Source organism: Camelus bactrianus, chromosome 31, assembly GCF_048773025.1.
Source record: "Camelus bactrianus isolate YW-2024 breed Bactrian camel chromosome 31, ASM4877302v1, whole genome shotgun sequence".
NCBI lineage: Eukaryota > Metazoa > Chordata > Mammalia > Artiodactyla > Camelidae > Camelus > Camelus bactrianus.
In genome coordinates, this window is record NC_133569.1 from 13,784,206 (window position 1) to 13,791,838 (window position 7,633).

General features: G+C 42.1%; 1 long non-coding RNA gene across 13 annotated transcripts in view; it reads left to right on the forward strand.

Moving 5' to 3' along the window:
* Positions 1 to 7,209, forward strand: part of LOC141575701 (uncharacterized) — a 136,747-nt gene extending 129,538 nt beyond the window's left edge. For 6 of the 13 annotated variants that reach the window (XR_012503419.1, XR_012503420.1, XR_012503424.1 and 3 more), the window contains one exon: positions 3,459 to 7,209. This is a non-coding gene — a long non-coding RNA (uncharacterized LOC141575701). Of the gene's footprint in view, positions 1 to 2,759; positions 3,019 to 3,458 lie in introns of all 13 variants that reach the window. The other 7 variants (XR_012503430.1, XR_012503427.1, XR_012503431.1 and 4 more) reach the window with 6 other exon arrangements.
* The last annotated feature ends 424 nt before the right edge of the window (positions 7,210 to 7,633 follow it).

Here is a 7,633-nt window from a genome sequence, read left to right on the forward strand (position 1 = left end):
GTCATCAGATATGTGAACTGGAAGCATAAGAATTGGAAATGAAGAGGTTGAGCCATCTCTATTGCTGATTTGGGGTGATATCTAGATCAATTTTAATTGAAAAAAAAAAAAACCAGGTGCAGACAGAATGTAGGGTGACTGACCACCCTTTGTTGAAGAAAGAGTGAAGGAGTAATAAGACTACAAACCATTTTCAGAAGAAGTAATTAAAAAAAAAAAAAAACCCCAAAAGTCAATACAAGTGGTTGCTCGGAGAGTGAGAGAAGGGAATAAGGTGGAGGCAACATTGGAGCTATGTAAATGTTTTACATAATTGAAAAATCAAAAGGCAGTCATCAAGAAAAAACACCCTGACGTCTTGAAGAAAGAGTGCTGCAGAGTGAAAAGAGTTCTGAGGAGGGGCACCGTGTGGCTGGGCTGCCCCTCTGGGGGTGCCAGGCGGCTGGTTCTGGGAGTGCCGGCAAGAGGCTGGAGACCGGACTCAGGTGCAGACGGGAAGGGTCATTATTCAGGCGACGGAGGGGAGAGGAGATGTAAACAGGAACAGCTCTCTCCTCTGTTCCCTCTCTCTCTCTCTCTCTCTCTCTCTCCCTCCACCCTCCCCCTGTTGACAGAGATTGAGCATCCTGTGGCAAAGCAGAGGTTTAATCTGCAGGTCCCAGCGTCAGCATCACACAGCAGAGGGAGGTTTGGGAGTGAGGACAAGACCTTAGTAACTGATATTCTTGGGAAGCTTGGAACCAAGAGTTTATTTGGGATGCGGAGAACTTACAAGGACCCAAGCGACAGACACTATGGTCCGAGGTTGTTTGCATGCCAGTAAGGGCTGACACGTTAGGCAAAAACTGATTTCAAATAAGATAACGCAGGTGAAATGGCTGAGAATAATTAAGTGTGAGCAAATACACGAGATTAGTGTGTTATTGTCAGTGCGATAACTTCATTCTTCACTATAACGGGTTCACTTAATAAAACGAAGTTTATAAAGTCTGAGGCAATCACAAGATAAGCTGTGAAAGATGTTTAGCGGTTTGAGAAACAGAAATAATCATTTGTTATTACTTTTCTCTAATTGAGCTGCTTTTGTTTTAATTTGGGAGGTAGGTGAGTTGCAAGTTTTCCAAAGGGCTCACATTTTAATTAGCTTTTCTGTAATAACATACCCAGAGTTTCGTGGATCCTGACAAAAATCTGAATTAAAGTTTTTCCAGTGATGTGTCTATGTCACACATTGACCACAGAAGGGCCCTGAATGACTGCACTGTAATTACATGGCTGATCGTATTAACATGCATTTCTGTAGTGCAATGATTTTTGCATGTATTCGTTCATCAAGGACAACCATGACTAATGTAATTAGAGTCTCACTTTACACTCATTATTCATGGTCATCAATTAAGAGATAAGAATGGAATTATGTTGATAAGTTTATAAACTAATGGCTGGAGGCCAATCAGATTGCCTCATGCTCTTAAATTATTGTGCGATTTTGTTACTTACGGTGAACATGTTGATTTGCAGCAAAGTTTTGGGATTTGAGCCACACTTAAAGAGCTTTAAGTCATTTTTCATCTTAGTTCTGTCATATTGATACAGAAAAGATACATTAAAACTATTTCATGAGTTTAATTAACACTGTTATAGATACTGCAGGTACTTGTCAAGAGGGGAGAGTCATCTGCAATAAGAAGTCTGATGCTTTATGCAAACAACGTAGCATAACTAAGTTTAGCAAAGAGGTGAGTGGTAACTGGTCAGCCAGAATGTCAGGAAAAGATTTTGGGAAACATTTATTTGTTTGGAGAATCGAAGAAAAATTTTATTAATTTGGGGAACCAAAATAGTTCTTACTGGGCCAGTTGACATAGTTCTTCTTCTAAGAGAAACATAAACTTATCCTGCATAAAAAGTTGCAAATGGGTATAGCACAGGGAAATATACACAAAATGTTATGATAACTCACAGAGAAAAAAATGTGACAATGAGTGTGTATATGTCCATGAATGACTGAAAAATTGTGCTGAACACTGGAATTTGACACAACATTGTAAAATGATTATAAATCAATAAAAATGTTAAAAAAAAGAAAAGAAATCAAGACAAAAAAAAAGTTGCAAATGGTCCAAAGAATTAAAAAGGAAAAGTAGTGAAATTATCCAAAACGAGGTAGGCTGTGGTGCAGGGAAACAGCCTCTAATTCAGTTGTGACTGATTTGCCAAAGAACAGATCGTCTTGAATTGGCAACCAAAATCAATTGAAAGTTGAAATAATTTTAATCAAAAAATCATCATGTGCCTGTATCACTGTTTTTCTACCTGTACAATGTAGTCACAGTCCACAATTTTTCCAGTTTTAGAAAATATTTATTGAGCATCTATTTCATGCACAAGACTGTGCTGGGCACCCCAGTAGGGATGAGAGTTAGCGAGAGATTGTTGAGGAGTCGGTGACCTGGCGATGTGTGTAAGAGAAAGGTGCGGATACCTTGAGAGCAAAGCATAAAGTGTCCAGTGCTGTAAGAACGACACAAACACAATGTTTGGAAGGAAGATGGAGGGAAAGAGAATCTCCAGTTGAAAGATGAGGAAAAGTTTGATAACGGGGAGAAAGATGTGAGATGAACCAGGAAAGAATAAAAGAAATTCCCCTGGCTGATAACAGACACACACAAAAATAACACCGGCGTTACTGACTTCGTGCTAGACATTGTCTTACACATTCTATATGTATTGTCATTTGATCCTCAAAACAACCACAGGAACAGTGCTCTTATTATCGACATTCCGCAGATGAAGAAAAGGAAGCTCTGAGAGGTTACTCTGCCCCAGGTCTCCTGGTGAGTGGGGATCCAGAATTCGGGCTCGGATCTGTCAAGTCCCAGAACCGTTTCTCCATCGCTGTGTTACACTGCCTTGGAAAGAGCAGTCGTCTGTGGAGGCGAAAGCTGAAAACCCCACATCTCCATCACATTTATGTTTTAGTAAAATGATACTTGAAAAGCTGACATTTCCCAGTAGGTGAGTGACAAAAACGTGTATTATCATGTTCAGTTTAAAAAGCAGATACAAAAATTGTGTAGGTGCTTTGTTTATATCAACGTCAACATACAGGAGACTCAGTAAATCCTCGTTGAGTGTACGAACGAATCATGTAGACGATACCGGTGCACACGGGCAGAGGACAGGAGAGCAGTCAGTAAGGCGGCTGGTTGTCACAGGATTCTGCTCTTTTCCTCTTTCACAATCATCTTTAAATTGTGTATTTTCAGCTTTTCCAGGTTTGAGTAGAAATCAGCTCTTTATTTCCTTTTCATTAACAAAAAAACCTAATGATTTCAAAATGCATCAATCTGTGATACCAGTAATCAGTGGAGAATTCCTTTTCAGAATAGTTGTTAACATACACAATCGTTCTGAAAAATTTTTAATTTTTTCATCCTTTATTTTTTTTTTTTCAGTGACAAGAGATAGAAATCCAGATACAGCGACGCACAGATCACCGCTTCGGCATGCGTGAGTGAGACCAGATGCGGCAACGTTGGTTTGTGTGCTGACTAATATCTTTAATTTCCCCAAATTGGAGTCTTATTAATCATTGGCTAGCTCCCCGCAATGGGACATTCTTCAAACAGTGCCTCATGATAAAAACAAGAGAAATGATAAATGAAGATGGTCAAAGTACTCAATAACATGCTCATAATGCAGTGAAATTTTAAAATAGACCTTAGCGTGTTGTGGGAGTTTGCCTTTTAACTAGACTCAAATATATCTTGTTGACTCAGAGGGAACCGTATACAACTTGCTTTGTCCTTATTTGTGTAGGAAACAGCATTTATATACATATATGTACACGTGCATTGTTTACCAGTGTAGTTGGTTAACCCTTACGTCTGAAGCACCGTTGTTTTTTTTTCCTCCCACTTAAAGAAGGGCTTTCTGGTAGCGACATAAACTACGTTTGAATGGGCTGCGTTGGCTTATTTGCTGCAAAGCTGTCGGTTTGGAGTGGAGCCCAGAGCAAGGAGAATCTCTGCAGCCGGTCCAAGTTGAAGTTAAAGCTACTCTGCTCCCCGGGCTTCCTAACTGGGAAGGTCCAGTGACACCCAGGATGTCTCTGTGGCAAGTAGAGACATTGCACACAGCCCCTGGCAGCCCCTGAGAGGAGACTCTCAGGGTTTTGGAAATAAATCCTTTCCCCCTTTGAGAAATAGCTGCTGCTCCTGACTTGCTACCAGTCCCTGGTAGACGCGAACCTGGCAAGGATGCGCCAAGTGAATATTTGGCCAGAACTGTCCTTTGGATCCTTTGATGTTTTATCAGAAAGTTGTTTGTGCAGAAGCGTCCACCATCCAGCGACAGCGGGATAAGGACTCGGGAGGTGACCGAAGGCACATGTGTATACCCCGTGCCTCTGACTATGTTGGCATGTACTTCTGCGGCTCCAGTCTCTTACCCGCAATCCACACCTGGTCCCCTGGGGAGCTCCCTTTGATCCACTGACTGAAAAGGCAAACATGTCAGCATGGTTCACTGGCGGGTTTGCAGGATAGACTGGTACTGGCTGGAACTGGGCTATTGCAGCGTGGCCGTCCCCCTTTGAGGTGGCCCAGGGCCTTGTGGAAGGCAAATCTTCCCAAAAGGAAGACTGCAAACAGTGCATCTGATTCTTTGCTTTGCTTGGAAGGAGAAAGGGCCAGAGACATGGATGGAGGGGAATTAATGTGTAATGACCAGCACCTTGGCCAGAAGTTCAGCAGGAATATTGGAGGACTGGTGGAATGCAGATCTGGGACAGGGTTTGTGGGCAGACTTCTAGACTAGTGACGACCATGAGGCTCCTCGGTTACAGGGGAGGAGCGCTGTCCATGGTCAGCAGACAGGACGATGCGGTCTCAGACAGCTTCTCCTCACCCGCTCAGAGCTGCTTGCGGGGCTCACGAACAAAGTGGCAGCAATGCAATGATTTCAGGAACTTGGGCTTCCCCTCACCAAGGGTGATCTGATGGCTGCCAAGGGAGGGATTCAACCTGGTCGTCCTTCTGAGATCGAATGGAGATCGTCCCAAGACAGAGACAGTGATTGATAGAACTCCGGGGAGACGGTGAGGCACAGCAAGCCCTCAGTACAGAACCTTCCCCCAGATGGGCCAGCCAGCTCCCTGGGGCAGCGGACAGCTTTGGACCCCTTCCCCACCAGAGTCGACTCTTACTCTGTGTGTGGACTTGCCTTCCCTGGCTCTGGTTCTTCTGCAAGCTCTACCATCTGTGAACTTCCCATCTTAATAGCCATCGAGCTTCCTGTATGCCATCCTTCATGACTAAAGAACCCCTTTTTTTTTTTTTTGGCAAATGAAGTGGAGCAGTGGACTTATGCCTACACTGCTCATTGGTTTTACGTGGAATTCCCTTAAATGCCCTCCAACCTACGTGCGGGGAGGTCTCCAGTGTCCCGGCATTGTTGGCCTTACAGCTTCGTTGTTCAAAGGAGTAACAGCGTAGGAATCAAGTCATTGATTTGATCTTTGTTATTTAGTGGTCTGACTGGTTTGTAAGTAGTTATTTCCCTTTCCATTTGACTTATTATTTTTCTCATATAGTTATGCCCTTAAAATGAGGTATAAAAATCCAGCATTAACTGAGTCAGTGTTTATTGTTATTTTAAGGATTGTTTTAATGTGGGGCTCAACATGAGAATGTTACATAAACCAGCATCAGTGATTTTCACTGACATTTACGAATGAGGTTAGTTCTTTAATCAAATAAGGATATTTAGAGCTGGACTTAAAATCCCATTTAGATTCTGATTTTGTTTAGGGTGTTTTTTCAGGCCAAATAACTTTATGTATTTTTAAGGATTCTAAATCAACAACCAGATATTAGAGTCGGAAACTTTTTCAAATGCCTTGTCAAAAGTCTTTAAGATTATTTATGGAAATATTTAGCAATGTGGTTTTAGGACTTTGGTCAATTTTGTATTGCTTTGATTACATTTAAAAAAGACTTAGTGTCAAAACATGACTGGCTAAAAATTTAAGCAAAAGCATACTTGGAGTAAGAGAGAACTTGTATTACAATAACTGAAATTTTTTTTAAGAGATGTCTTCGGTAAAAATGCATAGATCATCAGAGAACAATGTCGGCCAGATAAAGACATACTATTAATATAAACAGTTAAATGTTCTGACCTAAACGTGGTACACTCAGGATAAAATTAGAGTCGAAAGTTAAACAAAATAGAGCAAGTAACTTAAAAAATATGTAACCTAGGGGTTAACATAAGCTATTCTGAAATGAACATATGAAATGCACAAAATGGGCAAGCTAAAGGTGAGTGTTACAGGCATCTAAAAAATTTATTTTGCTTCTCTCGAAGGAAAAAAAAAAATGTAGTTCGGTATAATCTTTTCCATAATAGGAAATAAAGCTTGAAGGGCAAAAGCGTAGTGGCTCTGATGCAGAAAACTTACACCTGTGCCTTTTCATCATCTGAGCTAACAATATATAATCCTGCAAAAAAGCTGTGTGAGCTTTGTCACTGACCAAAGCAGGACAATTTTCCTGGCACGGGAAGCGGTCGAATGGATGCTAAAAGCCTCCGCGTTCCTGGACCTGGGAGCCAGGAGGATTTGAATCAAGCCCCAGGGCTTTCAGCGATGTTGTTGACTTTGAGTGAATAGTTCACCTTCCTGAGCCTTGGTTTCCTTGCATGGGAGGCAGGGAGGATGACTTGTGTGCAGACACCCTGAATTATGAGAACCAAATGGAAACGCTGGCACATGCTGTTGAAATGAATCAATGAATGAAGATATATAAAAGGCGTTTTGTAGATTACAAAACCCCAGATGCGAGTGGCTTATGAATTGTTCTAGCCCAAGCTTACAATCTGATCTGAGAAACACTTTTTTTTTTTTTTTTAATTTAAAGAAGAATGCCTGGCTAGAGTATTTTTTCTGTTTGGATGCAGGCTGTTTCCCACGTAAATGAATGCAGCAGCAGGGAGTTAGGCTGGCTGTCACCTACTGGATGGCATTTGATGAGTTGACATCATTTTCTCTAAGAAAGTGGTGCCTCGTGACCAACCTTCAAGATTCGGTAGGTTCTTCTGTTGCTTGATCCTTCTGTGGACCAGATACGTGTCCTTGAGTGAGCCATTCTGATGAGCTGGATTTCAGTCCCCTTCCTGGTAAAATAAAGGCACAGTAATACCTGGTTTTCCTGTCTCATTGTTGTCTGATATGGGGCTTTTGAGGAAAGAAAGGACCACACATAGTTTTTGGTGAGCACGGAGGTAGCATCTGCCCAGGCTCAGGCTCAGGGCTTTGGCCACCTGGGGAGCTTGAGATAATTCAGGAGCAGAGACATGTGGGTGGGAGATGATTTGGGGGTCCCCAGTGGAGTAGACAAAGGGCAGCACTCTGGGTGAGTACAAACACCATATTCACGTCCTGTTTCCAACAGACAGAATGCAAAGTACTTTCGGTTATGTCTTGCTAAATGATTCCGATGAAATAAGTCAGCCTCTTCCCTTGGGGAAGACGTATTTTAGGAATCCAGTAAAATGAGAGGCAGTCACCAAAGAGTTAAGGAAGACCCACGCTCTTTTCCGGGTCCCCCCACCAAGGGAATAATCTCAC